This window comes from Neltuma alba, unplaced genomic scaffold, assembly GCF_004799145.2.
Source record: "Neltuma alba isolate B1F8T4 unplaced genomic scaffold, ASM479914v2 tig00010409_pilon, whole genome shotgun sequence".
NCBI classification, from domain to species: Eukaryota; Viridiplantae; Streptophyta; class Magnoliopsida; order Fabales; family Fabaceae; genus Neltuma; species Neltuma alba.
The window spans coordinates 370,098-390,684 of record NW_021635311.1 but is presented as its reverse complement, the minus strand read 5'-3'; positions in this window follow the sequence as shown (position 1 = coordinate 390,684).

Sequence of the window (20,587 nt, the reverse complement as noted above, 5' to 3'; positions counted from 1 at the left end):
GACAAAGTACCAAGTGTTGGTAGGATTAAATCCCAGCTCCACGCCTTTACAAAACCAAAAAGGTTGCCAAACTTCTTGCCCAGAATTAAATCCTACCACCACTTTAGTTGTTTCTACCAAAGTTAAGAATAACTATTAAGCCGCCAATGCTTTACTATTGATATAACGCAAGGATGACATCAGCCACAATGAATAGGAGTATGATTAATTTGGACAATTATTTAACTTGAGAAATTTGTATGAGTTATCAATTTGATAATTACCGGCTTATTATTATTACAAGCGATTTTGTTTTCCAAGTCTTGTAACTTAAAATTGGTAGCTCCCTCTTTAAAATTATTATTTGAGCACAAAAACATGTATAATTATTTAGTTTTGATTATTGGTTATTCAAAACTTTTGTATAAATATTAATCACATTTTAATAGACATTAACAATTTTTATTTAACAAGTAGAAAAATATAATATCCTAAATTTTATTTTAAGATTTATGCATAAATAAATAAATAAAATAAATAAATAATATTATATTATTATAAAATAATAACATTTTATTATTAAAAAAAGAGGAAATTTTCTGCCAAAAGTTCGGTGGAAAGTTTGGAAAGAATTTAATAGGGGGAAGCTCCCCTAATAAATGTGAGGGGTATTAAAAATATACCCTCACAATTCGGTTTTCTCATGAGGCGCAAGAGAGAAAGAGAGAAAGAGTGCGGGAGAGAGAGCAAAGAACATATCAACAGTTATTATGAAGGAGAAGACAAGCTTTGAAGATAATTTAGGTACATGATATTTTTTTTTTTATCAAACTTTCTTCATGAATATTTTCTATATATTTTAAACTTCCTAATGACAGTATTATTATAATGATTAGAAAAAATTTTGAGATTTAGGTATGGAGTAAGTATTGAGTTTTAAGAATAAATGACCATAGGAATTTAGAAGTAAATGAATAGTTAATTTTAATCAGTTTAGATTTACCCATTTATTGGTTTCTAATATTTAAATTAATTTGTTTAGTGGAAAAATCTATTATATATGATATGTGTGTATCATACTTTTACTGATTAAAATTAAATAAAATAATTTATTTGGGTTGTTTGACATATTATTGAGATTTTAATTGGTTTAAAATATTGAATATGCTGAGGATATACTATTAGAGAATTTTGAAGTTTGAAGCTTAATTTATAAATTAAGAATTTTATACAATTAAATTAAATTAAATTAGAGATTTAACTAATATATATAAGCTTAATTAATTAATTAATTAGCTTATATTAATATGTGGTTATGTTAATTATATAGATTAATTATTGGTTGAGTAAGAGATTAACCTTGTGGTAATCTTTGTTATTGCTTTGGCGAGAGGTAATCACTTTTCACTTGTTATATGTTCTAATATGCTGTTTGTCGGTATTTCGATATTTTGAAATAATGATGTGCTATTTGAAACTCAAAGAGATATATTATAACTTTTTGAGCAATGAAATTTGTCTTATGAGATTTTTAGAATTGTGACTGGGCCGTTTGAAAAAATATATGATTTATATCTTATAAATTATATTGAGAAAAGATCAAGATATTTCTCGTTATATCGTAAATGATTAGTTGTTATTTGGATTTTAAGTTGAGTCCCGTTTTATCAAGTGGTAAGACTGCCATTGGTGTACATTGGCTAGCTTCCTTCATCCCCCATAGTGAGGGATATGCCCTTGTGGCTTTCTATTCATCTCCCAAAATGAGAGATAAGCCTATATGTCTGGTCAATTCCCCATAGTGAGGGATAAACTAATATGGCTAGTTGTTAGCCCCTATAGTGAAGGTATGGATGATTGAAATTATCTTAATATACATGTTTTATATTTCTATTAATATAGCTATATTCCTTGAGAATTAATAATTGTTCCATCTAACACCTTACAAGCACATACTAGTATGTATGATGAGTTGGAAAGCTGGTTACTGGGGCTTTTGTCTCATTCTATGGTTTCTGCTATCTTCAGGTGATAGTTCAGGTGGTAGGCTATCAGGAAAGGCCCCGGAGGGTCTGTGTACTGTTATAGCTTGTATAGCCTTTCTTCTTTTGTTTTATGTGCTGATTTATTATATATTGTCACATAGGGCTCATATGCTTTGATATTGTAGTCTAATACTTTGATTACTGCTATTTGATTGAAGGGTCATTAGAAAGCCAGAGGCCTCTAAGACTTTTCATGTTACACTTTTTTGAAAGTCTTGACTTTAATTAATGGACTCCATAACTTATTTTAAAATAATTTATCAGTCTGTACGTTTGAAAGTATGAGTTTTGTTTGAGCTAATGGTTGAATGGTATTTCTAGACTTTGAAAGTCCAAGGCCCAAGTTGATAATTGATATTGCGTGATATAAATTTATTCCTTTTAACCATGATAGTGGTTTTATAGTTTTAAGGTTTCTTTCTTTCTTTTTTCCCCTCTCTATCACTCTTAATGAAACATCCTAACTGATAAACTTAATATTTTCATAGTAACTTTAAGAAATAACTTTCATAACCAAACCATGCTAAATACGAACTCAAATTATATCACAATCATTTACACTGACTAATTATATAATAATGTTATTCGTGATAGAAAAGAGCAACACCTAATCATACATCCTGTTATGGATAAAAGAACTTTTCTTAACTCATTTAAATATAAACTATGTAAGAAAGGATCAATCTCATCTCATATAGTTATAAAACAACATATAATATAGGTCATAGATTGAAATATTAAGAATTAAATCTTACTTCATATTTTGTAATACATTTATAAACAAATCACATGCGATCCTTGGCCTCTCACCAACTACCAGCTTGCATACCATAATAGTACAAATCAAAAGACATAAAACATAATAATGCATGAATCAATTAAACACAATTTACCCTAAGGTAGCAATATACAAGAAACAACATGACTCATAAATTGAGGAGATGCTACAGGTTGCTAATGTAGCTTTACTTCTCCTGAGCCTTTCCTAACGTCCCTTCTCTAAACCTTTCACCTGAAAAATGTTAAATAATAGGGATGAGACAATATCTCCGTAACTAAATTGATGAATTTCGGGCATACCTGGAATCTACAACGATGTTAGATAGCCACGTGGAGGTTCGATCACGGTGACGGAGTCGGATCAATGTTTCACAGCAAATACACTGATTTTGAGAGGAAGAACACAGAGAACAGAGAAAAAGGAGAGGATGCTTGAGACGGGGTGGTTTCTTTCTGTTTTTCATGATAATAACTAACCCTCCCACATGTACCGTTCGGCAATAACTGTTTCCTCCTATCTCAAATTACAGTTTTAAACAAAATGGGAAAAATTACAATTGTCGACCCAGATGTTCTGTTATTTCCACCAGAACCCTAACCTAAATGGGTTTGGGTCCAATCCACCAAGGGTGGACTGGCCCATCTTCCTACATCTCCCACTCACACTTGGTGGATTAGATGTCATGGGTCGAGTCTTTCTTCCTTCCCTTAATTTCATACTTAGGGTGTGTTTGGGTGACACCCCAAACCATGGTTTGGGGAATAAATCACCCAAACACCCCCCAAAAACCAAAACCATGGTTTTGGGTCAAAACCATGGTTTTGGAAAAAGCAAAATTTTTTTGCTTTTAGAGAAAAAAGGGAGAGTTTGAGAACCTATATGATATGTATCTTGTTATTTTTTTTATAAGCATATTTTTTATAAACATATTTAATCTTATATTTTATAAATATATATACATATTAATTATTTATTAATTATATTATCTTATGTATTATTAATTATGTTGGTAAAAAATATATTATTAACAATTTTATTCCTTCAAATTAAAATATATCATAAAATCTATTTTTTCTGTAATTATCATATTAACTTATGTCTTTTTTTTAGTAATTTATATATATAAAAAGTGCTTCTGATAACAACTATCCAAACACTCTCACTTCTCAGAATTACTTTTTTACAAAATCTATTCTTCACAGAATCTATTCTCTCCAGAATCTATTCTCCAGAATCACTTTTCCAAACCACGGTTTGGTTTCATCCAAACACACCCTTAGTGCTTTGCCGTGACCGCGTGGGCATAACATCTTCGCTAAGGTGCCTGTACTAGAAATCCTTTTATAGGACCAGCACAAGTCAACCACTCCTTCGTGTAGCTTGAATTTTAATATTATGCCTCAGATGTCCCAATTTACTTATGTACACTTTTCACTGTAAATCTAGTCCCTCTCGAGTCAATGGTTGACTCGAGATTACCTTTCTCGTATGTCTAGTGACCACACTTACGACCACGGAATGTTATAAGGGACATGTCACAGACACTAGCATAGGTGTGTGTATCACAATCAATCTTCCTTTCGCCCAAATATCACTTTAAGATAAATCAGTCGCTTTCTTAGCATACTACCTTAGATCGCATCAATCATGATCATAGGACACATGCCAAAGTAGCAGTCACTGAAACATATCTTTATGATATTGTCAAAGTCAAAGGACACCAACAGGAGGATAATTCCTCCCTGGGACTCACACAGCAATAAAGCAGGGATCTTTCACTTGCTTCCTTTTTACGGTTTCCCAACATATGTAGTATGAAACACATGCTACGGTGTTACTCTTTTACTATAAGAGCGTATGTCGTTTTGGACTTATCATTAACACCATACAGACTTAAGTCCAGACAAACTCAGTGTCTAAACCCAAATTCTTCAACTTTGCTCATTGTTATGACATTGACGTTGAAGAGTTTGTTATCTAGCTACAGGTATTATGGAAGTGGGATTCCAAACTTCGATCCAACTTTGTCAACGTGGATCTCATCTTGACTTGCTACACTTTAGTCAAGGTGACATAAAGTTTGTATTTCTTTCCTACCATATCAGCATTCTTTGCTGCTTTACTAGTGAATACAAATGTCTCATCTTTGCTCACTCCACTGAGTGTCAAAGGCGGTTGCCCGTGTGAGAGAGCCAACCTTTTTAACCTGTACGACATACTAGACATTGTATACTTTCGGACAGACACATAAAGTGCTAACAGAAAAATATAATTTCATTAATGAGGTTTACAGATTACACTTTACGTATGCCAAGGGCTTACACATGTTCTTTAAAAGCTTTTTCGCCTATTGGCTTTGTCAGAGGATCTGCTACCATACATTTAGTTGAAATGTATTGTACAGTAACAATCTTTTATGCTATATAATCTCTAACAAAATTATACTTGATATCAATGTGCTTGGTTTTGCTATGATACTTAGGATCTTTAGTATAGGCTATGGCTGCAGTATTGTCACAGTATACCATCACCAGATTGGTACTCTTGTTTCCAAATCCAAGGTGTTCTATAAATCTCTTCAGCCATAAACCTCTTGCACTGCTGCGGTGCATGCCACAAACTCAGCTTCCATTGAATGTAAGGTAATGCACGTTTGCTTCTTGCTACTCCAACATATGGCGCCATTGTTGAGCAAGAAGGTATAACCTGAAGTTGACCTTTGTTCTTCTTCATCTCCACCTACATCAGCATCAGAGTACCCAACAAGGCACAGGTCGCTTCCTTCGTAGCATAATGCATAATTAGAAGTGCCTTTTAAGTATCTCAAGATCCTTTTCACTGCTTTCCAATGCTTTTCACCGGGGTTAGATTGAAATCTGCTTACCATTCCCACTGCATAACAGATGTCCAGTCTTGTACACATCATTGCGTACATCAGACTACCAATAGCACTGGAATATGGAACTCTTTCCATCTCCTTTTTGTCAGACTCGGTTTTGGGACACATATCAAGACTCAAGGCCACTCCAATAGCAATCGAGGTACTCATGGGATTGCAGTCTTTCATGTTGAATCGCTCAAGAATCTTGTTGATGTAATTCTCTTCTGAAAGAGAGAGGATTCATTTTGAACGATTTCTTTGGATCTTAACTCCAAGTATATACTTTGCTTCACCCATATCTTTCATCTCAAAATTCGACGAAAGCCATTCTTTAATAGCCACCACCAAATTTAGACTATTTTCAGCTAATAGTATATCATCTACATATAAGGATAATATGACAAAATTACCCTCAAACCACTTAATGTAGACGTAGTGGTTTCCTCTATCATCTGGAAGTCATATGAGGTTATTGCTTTGTGAAACCTCAAATACCACAGTCTGGATGATTGTTTCAATCCATAAATGGACCTTTTGAGCTTACAAACTTTATTTTCCTTTCCTTTTTTGATGAAACCTAATAGTTGTTCCATATAGATTTCTTTATCCAGATCACAATTTAGGAATACGGTTTTTACATCCATCTGATGTAATTCTAGGTCTAAACTGTTTACTATTACCAGAATAAGTCTAATAGAGTTAAAACGCACAACAGGTGAGAACGTATCTTCATAATCTATGCCTTCCTGTTGTGTGTACCCCTTTGCCACTAATCGAGCCTTGTATTTGTTAATTGATCCATTCACTTTTCTTTTAATCTTGAAAACCCACTTGTTCCCAATAGCTTTACGCCCTTTTGGAAGATCAACTAACACCCAAACTTGGTTCTTTTTCATTGAGTCCATTTCTTCTTCTATAGCTTTCATCTATTCATCCTTGGCAAGACTTGACAAGGCTTCTTGTACAGAACGGGGCTCATCATCCCCTCCTGGAGTAACTAAGAAAGATTCGCCTTCAATTTGAAAGTATCTTTTGGGAACACTTTCCTTGTTACTCCTTCACGGAGCTATTTGCTTATCTTTCTTTCTTTGTTCAGGTCTCAGTGTTGACCTTTCTTTGCTCCCACTCAGATTGACACACCTAGACAATTCTGGTTTGTCAATTTGTTCTGTACTGTCTTGTTTCTGTGTCTCACAAAGAGAAACAGTGCAGTCAACATCTCCTATATTAAGAAATTCAGTCTCAATGAATGTTACATCCCTTGATTCTATTTCAATCACCGTTCCATCTTCATTTTCACTTATGAAAACGTATCCCTTTGATTGTTTAGAGTACCTTATGAAGATACATTTCTTTCCTCTTGGACCCAACTTCCCATGCTTATGAGAAGTGTCATGGATATACGCCGCTGACCCCTAGGGCCTCAAGATGCTTAGATCTCGTTTGCGTTTTGTCCATAATGAAGGGGATTGAAAGACGACGCGCAGCGGAAAAAACTTAAAATTTTAAAACTTTCAATCCCTTGCCCGGATCTACCGATCGCGTTTAAGTCAGGTAGTAAGAAGCATTACCTTCAGTGTTTGATTTCCTGGTGACTCGATGATTCGACCGTTCAGGATGCTTCTGCTTGCCTCCTTTGTCGTTCGAAGTCGACAACTCCGGTCGGCTTCCTCTACCGGTATCCACACGAGTAGCCCTCAACCTCGAACGACGTGCTAGCGTCTATGTCCGTCTAGGGTTTTCAAAATCCGTCCTCTCTCCTCACTTTTGGCCGTCCCTTATCTGCTTAGTGCTTTCGCTCTCACACATCAAACCCTAGCTCCCTAATATCGAATATATAGGATGCTATAGGTATTATGAATGATATTTTAATTTCAAAATTAATCCTAAATTAATTCCGAAATTAATACAATATTAAATATTGCATAATTAGATAAGAAACAATTAAATAAATACGGTTTATATTAAATCCGTCTCACAGATTTAATTCACCTATTTATCTAATTCAAAATAAAGATATGACGGAATTAATTTACATAGATCTAATTTATCCTTATAAATTAAATCTAACAATTAATATCTCTTATATTTATATAATATATATATACGAATATATATATACACGTCCACCCTATTTATTCATTGAATCTGGACATATCCTAGATTCAATGAATCTGGACATCATAACTCGTGTTGGGCTATTTTGTGTGCGACCCTGTAGGCCCATATGAAGTTGGCAGTGGGCCATTAACCATAATGACTCACAAGTCGTAAGCGGTCTCTAGCAAGACATCACGACTACCCAAAACATATGAGGATCATTGAACGATGCAACCTTTCATACAACCATATCACGTCCCTTTTGTCACACGACATTTTGGTCATGGATGAGGCATGGAGAACGTCATCCTCCTATTCATGACAGTTACTTTCTTGATCCCTGAGTAGTCTGAGTATAGAAATGGAACTACCTTTCCATTATAGTATGGCCATACATTTCTCAGACTCACTCATCGAGGGGCCCAGTAATGTCTCTCTACGAATGTGAGGGACAAATTCCATCTTGACCATTCACATTCCTTCGCATGAAAAACCACTAAGCCTGAACATAGTCTTTATGATCACTCGGTCAAAAGTGACTTTTGACTAGGTCAAAGCTAAGCGTTTCTCATGTATGAATCCATGATAATCTCAAGTCAAAGGGCACAGTGACATGGTTTGTATATGAGAGAAGCTTATGACTCAACCCATGCAGCTCTCTCATAGCGGGTCGGTCCAACACCTTGTATGTGCCTATGACTTTAACTTATATCTCTATATATCTTTAAAGTCATACTGGTCTTATTTCATCTTTGCTCCCACATAGATGACTGACCAGGGACATTTAGGATAAACCATGAGTTATCCAAGGATAGTCATCACAGTAAACATGCAAATAATATGATAACGTAATTAATAAATTCATAAATTAACAATGTTCAAAACATAATGATTGGCCCCTAGGGCACAATTTCCAACACATAACTCGTAGGGTGTGGAAGCGACTGATTTTGAGGGTACACGGTTAAGTATGAAGGTCACCGTTAACAAAGCATCACCCCAATATGAAATTGGCAGGTTTGCTTGAGCCATCATAGACCTAACCATGCTAGAAGAGTTCTGTTTCTTCTTTCAGCAACTCCATTTTGTTGTGGAGTGCCAGGGATAGTCAGTTGTCTAATTATCCCTTTTTCTTCACAGAGCTGTTTGAATTGATCAGATAAATATTCACGACCTCGATCAATGCGTAATGCTTTAATTTTACTGTCCATTTGATTCTCTACCTCATTTATGTATCGTCTAAAGAACTCAAGAGCTTCAGACTTATGCGAGATCAAATAGACATGACCATATCGTGAAAAATCATCAATAAAGGTAATAAAATACTAAGCTTCGTGTCTCGCCCCCACATTCATTGGACCGCATATATTAGAATGGATTAATTGCAATGGTTTTTCAGCTCTTGTTCCCTTACCGAAAGGCTTTCTTGTTGCCTTACCAGCTAGACAATTCTCACATAGTGACATTTCCATATTGGGAATGGCACCTAACAATCCTTCTTTGGCTAATTTAATCATTCTATTTTGATTAATATGTCCTAGTCTAGCATGCCAGGTGTTTATGTCAACATTATTTGAAGAAACAGCAAAGCATTCATTACTATTGAAATCACCAACAATATCCAAAACAAAGAACTTTTTAAACAAGAAAGCTAAATCATAAAGAACTGAGTTGCTTAAAATGTCTGTAACTTTACCATGAAAGTTTACATCAAACCCAAATTCTAAAAGACATAACACAGAAACCAAGTTCCGCCGGATATCGAGAGCGTAAAGCACATCACGGAGTATCAAGGTCTTTCTACCACACAAAGTAAATTTGCAGGTGCCCAAACCTTTAACCTCGATCCTCACATTGTTCCCAACGTAAAGTCACTTGCTTTGATACGGCAACCGACGGTACTCGATAAAAGATCCTTGATCCCTGGTTATGTGGTCTGTGGAGCCTGAGTCTATAATCCAAGAAGAAGAAACATGTTTTATTAGAAAAACAGTACTAGAAACATATGAAACATGTGAATTCACATAATTCACTAATACCTTTTCGCTCTCAACCTGTTTTGAATAGTCATGTGCGAAATGGCCCATTCTCTAGTACGCGAAGCATTTGACCTTCTTCAGGTCTAGCTTCTTCTTCCCATCTTTCTTTTCCTTCTTCTTGAATTGCTTCTTTCCCTTTTTGGGTTGAGGACCACCCTTTTTCCCTTTCTTTTGAAACTTCTTGCCCTTCTTGGAATCGGGCCTTGATTGGGAAGTGCCAGCATCCTTAGTATAATAAGCTTGACCAAAAGTCTTGTAAGCCTCTAAACATTTATCCTCCAGCTCCAAGTGTTTGGCTACATCGTTAAAAGTAACGATGTTTTCATTATGGGTTAGGTTCACTTTCATGTGCTCCCAGCTAGCAGGGAGCGATCTGATAACAGCCTGCACTTGCTGCTTATCAGACAGGACATGTCCAGCTTCTTTAAGTTCTCTGATCATGTTGGCTATCTCTCTCAGATGTTGCTTCATAAGATTGTCTGGCTTGAGTTTGTAGGTATCAAACTTAATCATTAACCTCCGAAGTTTAGTGGTAGAAGTACCATCAAACTTGTCCTTCAACGCTATCCACATAGCTTGTGCAATTTTGTGTCTTTCAAACTCGCACATTATGTCATCAGCCATGGCACTCAAAAGCGTGATTCTTGCTATGTTGTTTTTCTTCTTCTAAACTAAGTAAGCCTCTTAGTCTCTCCTATGTTGGGCCGTATTCCCAACTTTAGGTTCAACCATTGCAGTGGTTAAAGGTTCAACGGCATCTTGTTCCTCCAAGATGTATTGGACCTTTCGGTGCCATATGTCCCAGTTATCCCCATTGAGCTTTTCCCCCTTATTAAGCTCATCAATTATGTTCTTGGTTGCCATTTTCAGTTCTGTGACAAATTTATCCCACATTATTCTACGTTCTCTCTAAAAGAGAGACGTACCATAAAACATTTCAGTTATATAGCACAGTGAAGTATACAATGTCTTGTACTTATATCATCTTTGATCAAAAAGTAATGACACTGCAAGATCCATGATCAAGAGCATACATTTGTACCTCCCATCACATAGATACAGGCAATAATCATTATGTCCTATCAAGAATTTTATATAAGCACTTCAAAAATTGTGACTCTTATAAGTCTTATCTTTTAAAAGCTCCCACTTATAAAAAGCATACTTATATTATTCACAAATAATCATACAACAATAATTCAAGTAATTTCATTAAATGAAATAACACACTTAGTCTGTTTACAATGCATGAAACTACAAACTTAATATAACAAACGTCAATAAAGCGAATACAAATATTGCATCATTTGATATGAACATAAAGGTAATCAAGCATTGCTTTCCTTAGTTTCCTAAGTTTGCGTTTTTGGTCATAAAGGATGATACTAAATCTATAACCCAGATCTAGTAAAATTTCCTTATGGGTTTTCCTTTAGGTCCGCCTCTAACCCTTATAGCTCTTATATACTCCATTATGACTTTAAGGTAGAATTTGGTATTCTTCTTATTGGTCATGTAATGGACGTAGCTGGCGAGCACGCCATTGATGCCTTTTATGTTTGTCAGTCTGGCTGCATCTCTTTCAGCTATACTCATAGCTAAAGCAGGGGTACAGGGTTGATTCACCTCTTCTCCTTCCTCAACTTCGGTTTCATTGGGAAGATCTAGTAAATCATTAAAGACCAAATGAGGTTCAATACGGAGGGGTTCAATAGAGAATAAAGATTCTGACATAGGTCCAGAATTCATTAACTCCTTCGGATCTTCTTGAGGAACCTCTTCAGGGTCCTCTTCAGGATTCCCATCCTTTAGTTCATATTCTGGAACTGCATCATCCATGTATGAGTATTCTAATGAACCATCTTTGATATTTTTCAGTGCTACTAGAAGCCTCTTGCTTCATTTTCACCTAGAACAAAATAATTTAAATTATTTTGAATATTCTGGAATTTATTTCGGCATGAAAATACCAGAAAATACACTAAAAATACTCACAAACGGATCCTTAGTTGTCTCAAAAATTAGCAAATTATATATCAAAATGAAGATCTTGATTTTAGGGATTTTTAGAGACAAACCACACCTCAAACGGACCTCCCACGTACCTACACGCGCCCCTAGAAGAAAAAATTTGAGAAAAATGAAAATTTTTTTAACTACCACTCACAATGGCGTACACGCGACGCCATGTAGCCGACTGTTGTGACACGCGCCGTTCTGGTGGCCTCCACGCGCCACTACCAGTCAGGTGGTGGTGCCCACGTGTCTAGATGGAATACCACGTGGCGGCACACGCCACGTGGCAATTCTGGACCCAACAAAAAGTTTTTTTAATAAAAAATTCATTTTTTTAAATCACTGAAATGGGTTTTTTTTGGTAATTGGGCTGGACCGGGTTGGGGCGGGTCAACCAGATCTAGAGGTAGACCCAGGCCTGCATCCGTTTTTTTTTTAAATTCTGTCGTTTTTTTGCTTCGGGTTAGATCCTGCTCTCGGCCCAGATCCCTTTTTTTTTTTACAAGGTGCCAAAACAACACCGTTTTGGCCCCCTGGAGGTTGTCTTCAACCTCCAGCCGGGTTGCTTGACTCGGCTCTTGTAACCAGGTCGGGTCCAACGGACCTGTCGGACCCGAAACCTTCTCTCCTCCGTATCTTCGTCGTCCGGTGTTTGTTTTTTGCGTACTTTATATCATTTTCTTCGTTTTTCGTCCTCTACAAAATGGGATAGATTTTGAAGCCTAAAAACTTGATTTTAAGCAAACCCAAAGATGAACGAGGGAGACAGCTGAAAACGTTTTCGATATTAAACAGATTTCATGGAGGCAGAGAGAAAATCCAGTATTTCTACTTATAAATATAAGTTAGATATTAATCATACTGAAAATAAATGAAAGGATTTGCATAGTATATTGAAGCAAATCACAGGATACTGAGAACCAAAAAACAGAAAAAAAAAACACCGATATAAAACGTAGGCCACAGAATGACACCAACAAGAAATATAAACCTATGCTCTGATACCACTGATGAATTCGGGCATACCTGGAATCTACAACGATGTCAGATAGCCACGCAGAGGTCCAATCACGGTGACGAAGTCGGATCAACGTTTCACAGCAAATACATCGGTTTTGAGAGGAAGAACACAGAGAACAGAGAAAAAGGAGAGGGTGCTTGAGACGGGGTGGTTTCTGTTTGTTTTTCATGATAATAACTGACCCCCCACCTGTACTGTTCGACAATAACCGTTCCCTCCTATCTCAAATTACAATTTTAAACAAAATGGGAAAAATTACAATTGTCGACCCAAATGTTCTGTTATTTGCACCAGAACCCCAACCTAAATGGGTTTGTGTCCAATCCACCAAGGATGGACTAACCCATCTTCCTACATAAATCCCTACCTATCACACATACCACTATGGGCTAACAAGGTGTCAGGTGGGATACAAAGTTAATAACAGTCAATAGACATTTATCTAATAGTTAAACTCACAATAACCATATAGGTCAAATATTTCTACCAATCTCATACAGCTAATAATTTCAAAGAGATAATAAAATTTTTATTTATTCAAAGGATATAAATATCAATGAAGATTCCATATTATATGCAGTCCATGAATCCTAAATCCATTTTTATATCCTCCTTATTTCTGCCGATTGGATCCATGGGCTAAGTTCTTTCCATTTGATTGGCTACTTTAACAAGCTAACCACACGAGTGATATGGACTGGCCAAAGACCACATAACACTCGATGGAGTATGGGTCCCCTCTCAAAGAACTAGTAAGACAATAATAATGGCCAACCATAGAGCTCCGTGTGGAGACCGATACCACGTGGCATGTATATATCTGTATACTCCAATTATCTTCTCCTCTAACCAAACCAAATATACAGGGTTCACAATAACACATTTATATGCATAATCAAGTAAATTTCATAATAATATCTCATAGTTATAATCATTAATTTTTAACAATACAAATATTTCAACCCCTTTTCAAAATAGCATCCCACAAGACAGTTCATACAAAACATAACATACACACACACAAAAGTTGGTCAGAGCATGCAACAGATAGAAATTTAGTTACCTGGGCTCTTAGCTAACAGTCAAGTACAAACAAAATCAATACTAAAAAAATACCATAATAGTATTTATATCTACAATTGAAATTAAAACATTATCTTTACAGTATTAGAGTAAACTACTTATAAATTTCTAGCATTTAACGCTCCCTCTAATACCTTCAACTGTTATTCTAAATTCTAGCTCGAAAGGCTTTTTCTAAGGTTTTGGATAAGAATATATATATATGATGATGATTTATATTTAATTCCTAAGTTTCCTTAACTTATATTATCTTTAATTATTAAATTATATCATTTGAATCACTAAATTCATAACTTAGATAGAGAACTCTCAATTTATAGCTTATGTTCTATCTTTAAAGAATTTAAACAGACAATCTTAATATAATTAATTTATTCTTACTGTAAAAGTATAATTATTAATCCAACCATTGAATTTAATTTCTTACATGTCACAAGTCTACTCTCTAAATTTCAGGTTAATCCAATGATGAACGAATTTAAAAACACTAATTTACTATCTAGTATTATATCTACTAAATCTAAAATGTAAATGAAAAGGTACCTGATAACTTGTAACTCATAGGTTAAATTGACGATTCAATCATTGAAATTGACAAGTATGAAGTCCAAGATCAGTTGACCAAATTGCAACCCGATCCAACGGTTCACAAACTCGTAAAAGTACTTACTAAGACTGTCTCATTTTGTGAAAAAATTATTTAATTCATGTTTAACTCTCCTCTACCACTACCTATATATAGGCTCCTAGAGCTCCCTCTTTCCATCATTTAATCAATGTGAGGCTTCTTAGCATTACTATTTTATTTTAATTGGTTATATATATTCAACCTTTTTTTTTACTGGATCATAATAAATATCTACTTAAACCTGCAGGATAACAAAATCAGGATGTTATAGTTAACCTTTTGATAAGTTATTTGATTTAATATAAATGGGTTTTTGAAAGAACGATCATCATAATTTGGTATCAGAGCCAAATATTTTGCGAATTGGGTTGTATTACATTACATTTAGTGGCAATATATAATAATCTCACATAACCTTTCCTGTTATCTTATTTTTGTGTTTGACATTACTTTTTTTTTTGTGTAGGTTTCATCCTTAGGTGGGGAGGATGGTATGGACGTGACCCCGATAAACCGATCAGGGTGGGGACGAATCCACAAACCCGCCTGATGAATCATCAAATCCTCTACAATTTAACTAAGAGACCTTACTGCAACACCTAAAAGAAGTAGTAGTTACAATGGTAGATGAGAGGGTAAGAAAGCTAGAGGAAGACTTAAGAAACAAGAAAGATGTGGAAGAGTTTGAAGAGAGTGGGCTTCCTAAGCTGTTTGTGGGTAATTCTGGAACCCGCAGGGGTTTTGTTAAAGGAACCAGAGAAGAGAGTAGCTCGTGAGGACAACAAGGGATAGATGGGACTATAAACCTTAAGAGTTTATGGAAGGACATAGGGTGTCATTACCCAAAGACTTTTGATAGAGGTATCGATCCTGATAAAGTTGAGGCTTCAATTGATGACATGGAGACAATATTTAAGGCTTATCGTTGTAATACCTATTAGAAGGTATAAGTAGCAGTGGTCTTATTGAGGGACTAAGCTAAGAGGTGGTAGAAGAGCATAAGCGGCATAAATGACTTAAGGGTTACTTGGGAAGAATTCAAGCAGAGGTTCTTTGATCACTACTTTCTCTTAGCCATGAGACAAGAAAAAGAAACAGCTTTTATGCTCTTCGATAGGAGAACATGCATGAGAATGAGTTTATTGCCAACTATATTGACCTTTCCAAGCATGTTACCTATATGCAGCTGAAACATAACCTAGAATAGATAGCTTGACAATTGATAGAACGGACGAGGCCAGAGTTAAAGCAGTAAATGACCTTATATGAGTTTAAGGGTTTCAAGGATGGCAGCCCGTAAGACCTGAGAGGTAGAGGAGAGCCGGTGCCATGATAGCTAGGGCAAGTTCTCTAGTTTTGTGAGGCCAATAGGAGGAATCAATAAGAGCTATGCTGAGAGAAACTAGAACCCTTATCATTATTTTTCTATGTCCCAATTGAGTATTAATGGACCCTGCCATGAATGTGGAAATGTGCACTTACGACAATGCTGGGAGTGTTATCGGTGCCATAAGCTAGGGATCATCGTTCATAACTGCTTAGAGGCTAGGCAGATCCCTCAGAGCAATCATTCCACTGTTCCAAGACATGTCCTTAGGATGACATAAGAGGAGGTTGGGGTATCCCCTGATCTGATTAGAGGTACAGTTCACTCCAAGGACATCATATCTTTATCTTATTGGTTTGGGTGCTATGTATTCTTTTTTATTTGTTGAGTGTACTAAAACTTTAATTTACATATGATTGATTTGCTGTATTTGCTGCTTAAGGATGTCGATGTGATTATGGACATGGATTAGTTGTTAGCTAGTGATGTCATCCTCGATTATAAGATATTTGTGACTTTTTCCTTTTGCACTTTGTCTATTGAGGTTATTATAGGTACCACACTCTGGTTGCCTACTCAAGTGAATAAGTGTAAGTGCATTTAAAGAAGTTGCCAATGCGTATGCCATTCTTCTCTGTCAGTAGGGACAAGAAGATTATTATCGAATAGACTGAGGTGAAAGGACTTATTTAACTGAGTGTTACATCACAAGGTTCACCAGTACTGTTAGTAAGAAAGGAGGACTACAACATACGATTGTGTATTGATAGCCGCAATTTGAAAAGTGCCCAAATGGATGTTTTGAACGGCTTTATAGATGTAATTTCAGACGAAATGTTAAGTGTACTCTAAGGCATGAGGTGGAGTCATCTATTGAGCTGGAATAAGGAATAGAGCATATCTTAAAGGCTCTCTGTAAATGTCACCATCCAAGTTGAAAAAGTTGAATAGAGAGATTGATGACCTACAAAAAAAGGGGTTTATCATACCTAGCGTTTCTTCATGCAGTTCATGGGTGTTGTTGTGATGAAGAAAGATAATAGTTTGAGGCTGTGAATTGATCACTACAGTATCCTAATTTTTTTAAGGGAGAATTACAATGAGGTCCCAAGCAAGAAAAACAATTAAAAAACAAATCCCAGAGGTTGTCATTCTTACTATAGGACTTGTTATTATAGGCTGTTGAGGTTGTTATTAGGACCTTTCGGTAATTATTTCTCTTCTGTGGGACTTGATTGTAATTCCCCCGTTTTTTTAATTATAATGAATATAGTGGTGTTTCAAATTTTAGATTTGTGTGAAAAGTAAGAGTTATTATTCTTGATTAAGGTTAACTAAGGATTAGCAATATTAAAGATGATAAGTTGGAGTTATATTTTTTAATGTTTAGAGTAGTCTTGGAATGTGAAAATTTTAATGGATTTAAATTTGTTACTTGGCTTATATAAAATGTTTAGTCAATTTAGTTTTGTTGTGATTTAGGTTTTTGGTGATTTGGAGTTATGGTTTGTTGTTAGAAGAAGGGCTTTAATGGAGATTGGTGATATGATACTTTGAAATATGGTTTAAGGATTGGTTTATGTTTGTTTGACTGAATATTTTCAGATAAAATTGGTATACTGGTGGTTAATAGTTCTAAATGTAAAATTGGGAGTTTTTATGAATAGTTATTATTACAGTTGATTAATGGGTTTGATGGGCTATTTAAGTAGAGGAAATAATTATCATACCTTCTTAATTAAGGAATTGAAATTGTTTTGACAATTAAATATTTAGAGTTGTTGTGGATTGTGAGATCTGAGGGCTCAGGCTTTCATAATGGTGTTTTTCTCAAAGATTTAGAGATATTATCCTTATGGTATCGAAGTTAAGATCTATAGTGATAATAAAAGTCTAAAGTATCAAGTAGACCAGAAAAGTTGGACAACGACAACATAGATAGATGGAATTCCTTAAAAACTATGACTTTGAACTTAAATATCACCCAAGTAAAGCTAATGTGGTCGCTAATGAGTAGGAAGATAGTTCATGTGTTCTATATGAGCTTGAAGGAGCACTACTATTTTTGGAGATTAAGAAATCAGTCAATGGTACCTAAGACATCAGATACTTTGTAGTCGCTTTTGGGTGACTATGAATTCTTTAAGGATTTGGAGGCAGCACAAATAGAAGATAACCAATTATTGAGTGTTTAAGACAATAAGGATGTGCCAGACTATGACATTAGAGAAGAAGGAATCTTAAAGTACAAAAAAAGAGAATTCCATCTCTAATGATGATGAGATTAAGAAAATCATTTTTAAAAAAGGCTTATTAGAGTAACTATTCAATACATCCAAGAATAACAAAGATGTATAATGATTTGGAAAGAAACTATTTATGGATGAAGATGAAAAGAAATATGATAGAATTCGCGATTAAGTATTTGACTTGCTAGAAAATCAAGATAAAGCACCAAAAATCTCTAAGATTACTCTAAAATTTAGATATTCCTTAAAGATAGTAGGATCGCATTTTTATGGATTTCATTACTAGTTTGCCAAGGATACCAGCTGGATATGACACAATATGGGTGATTGTTGACAGATTAACTAAGTCAGCACACTTCTTACCCTCAGAGCCGCTTAGTCCTTAGAGTGGTTGACATAATTGTACATTGATAAAATAGTTCAACTTCATGGAATGTCGGAATCCATCATATTTGACCAAGATCTAAGATTTACATCGAACTTTTGGAGGTCTTTACATGGAGCCATGGGCACTAAGTTAGAGCACAATATTGCCTACCACCTCAGACTGATGGACAAAATGAGAGAACAATTTAAACTCTTGAAGACATGTTAAGAGCTTGTGCTATTGAGTTGAAGGGTAGTTGGGACAATCACCTATTGTTAGTAGAATTTGCCTACAACAATAGCTACTATGCAAGCATGCAGATGGCATCGTGCGAGGTGCCACACAGGAGGAAGTGTAGATCTCCACTTTGTTGGATTTAATTAAGTGAAAGAACAGTTATTGGCCCGACTTTAGTGGACATTACAATTAGAAAGATTGAGCTCATTAAGCAGAAGTTGTTGACAGCCCAAAGTCGACAGAAGAGTTATGCGGATTGTTAGAGGGGACCTTTAGAGTTTGAAGTAGGTGATCATGTATTTCTGAAGGTTTTACCTATCATAGGTGTTCGCAGATTCATTAAGGCCAAGAAACTTACACCCTAATTCATGGGCCGCTATGAGATTAGGGAGCGAATTAGACCTGTTGTGTGTAGTCCCACATCAGCTGGAGAGGGGAACGAAACATGCCTTATAAGGGTATGGATACCTCTCCCTCGTAGACACATTTTTTGGGTGGTTACGGATGCACCCAGGGAAACAAAACTGTGAGTTGGCTACAACTGTACCAAAGCGGACAATATCTACAAGCGACACTCTAGGATGGCTATGACTACACTCTGGGATCTAGGGACGCTACATGTTGTATATCGGATTGCGCTATAGCCACATCTTTCTAGTTTACACGATGCATTCCATGTGTCGTAATTGAAGAAGTATCATTCGCATCCGTCTCATGTCGTTGAGCCTGAAAAGGTCGAGTTGTGAGAGAATTTAACATATCCAGCAGAACCAGACCAAATTTTGGACGTTAAGGACAAACAATTGAGGAACAAGACTATCCACCTTGTTAAGGTCTTTTGAAAGGGCATAAGTCCTAATGATGCTACTTGGGAGACCGAGGAGCTTATGCGTTATGAGTATTCTTACTTGTTTTCTTAGTAAGCACTTGGAGTTGCTTCCGTTTTTTTATTTTTGTGTGTGATTGTTTGAATTTATTAGGTGGAAGCTCCAACTAATAAATGTGTGATAATTTGGTTTTCCCGTCAGGCCCAAGAGAGAAAGAGAGAAAGAGTGCGGGAGAGAGAGCAAGGAACAAATCGGCCGTTATTGTGAAGGAGAGGATAAGTTTTGAAGATAATTTAGGTACATAAAATTACTTCTTTTTATCAAACTTTCTCATGAATATTTCCTATATATTTTAAGCTTCCTAATTACAGTATTATTATAGTGATTAATTAGAGAAAATTTTGAGATTTAGATATGAAGTAAGTATTGAGTTTTGATAATAGATGACCAAAAAAATTTAGAGGTAAATGAGTAATTAATTTTAATAAATTTAGATTTACCCATTTGTCAGTTTTTAATATTTAAATTAATTTTAGTTAAAAAATTTGTTATATATAGTATATATCTCATATTTTTACTAATTAAAATTAAGTTAAATAATTTATTTGGGTTATTTGACATATTATTGAGATTTTAATCTGTTTAAAATGTTGAAAATGCTGAAAATATATTATTAGAGAATTTTTGAAGTTTGAGGCTTAATTTATAAATTAAGAATTTTATACAATTAAATTAAATTAGAGATTTAACTAATATATATAAGCTTAATTAATTAATTAACTTATATTAATATGTGGTTATATTAATTATGTAGATTAATTATTGGTTATGCACAGGCTTAACCTTGTGGTAATCCTTGTTATTGCTTTGATGATGGGTAACTACTTTCTACTTGTTATGTGTTACTATGGTGTTTGTGAGTATTTTGATATTTTCAAATAATGGTGTGCTATTTGAAACTCAAGGAGATATAATATACCTTTTTAAGCTATGAAAATTATCTTATG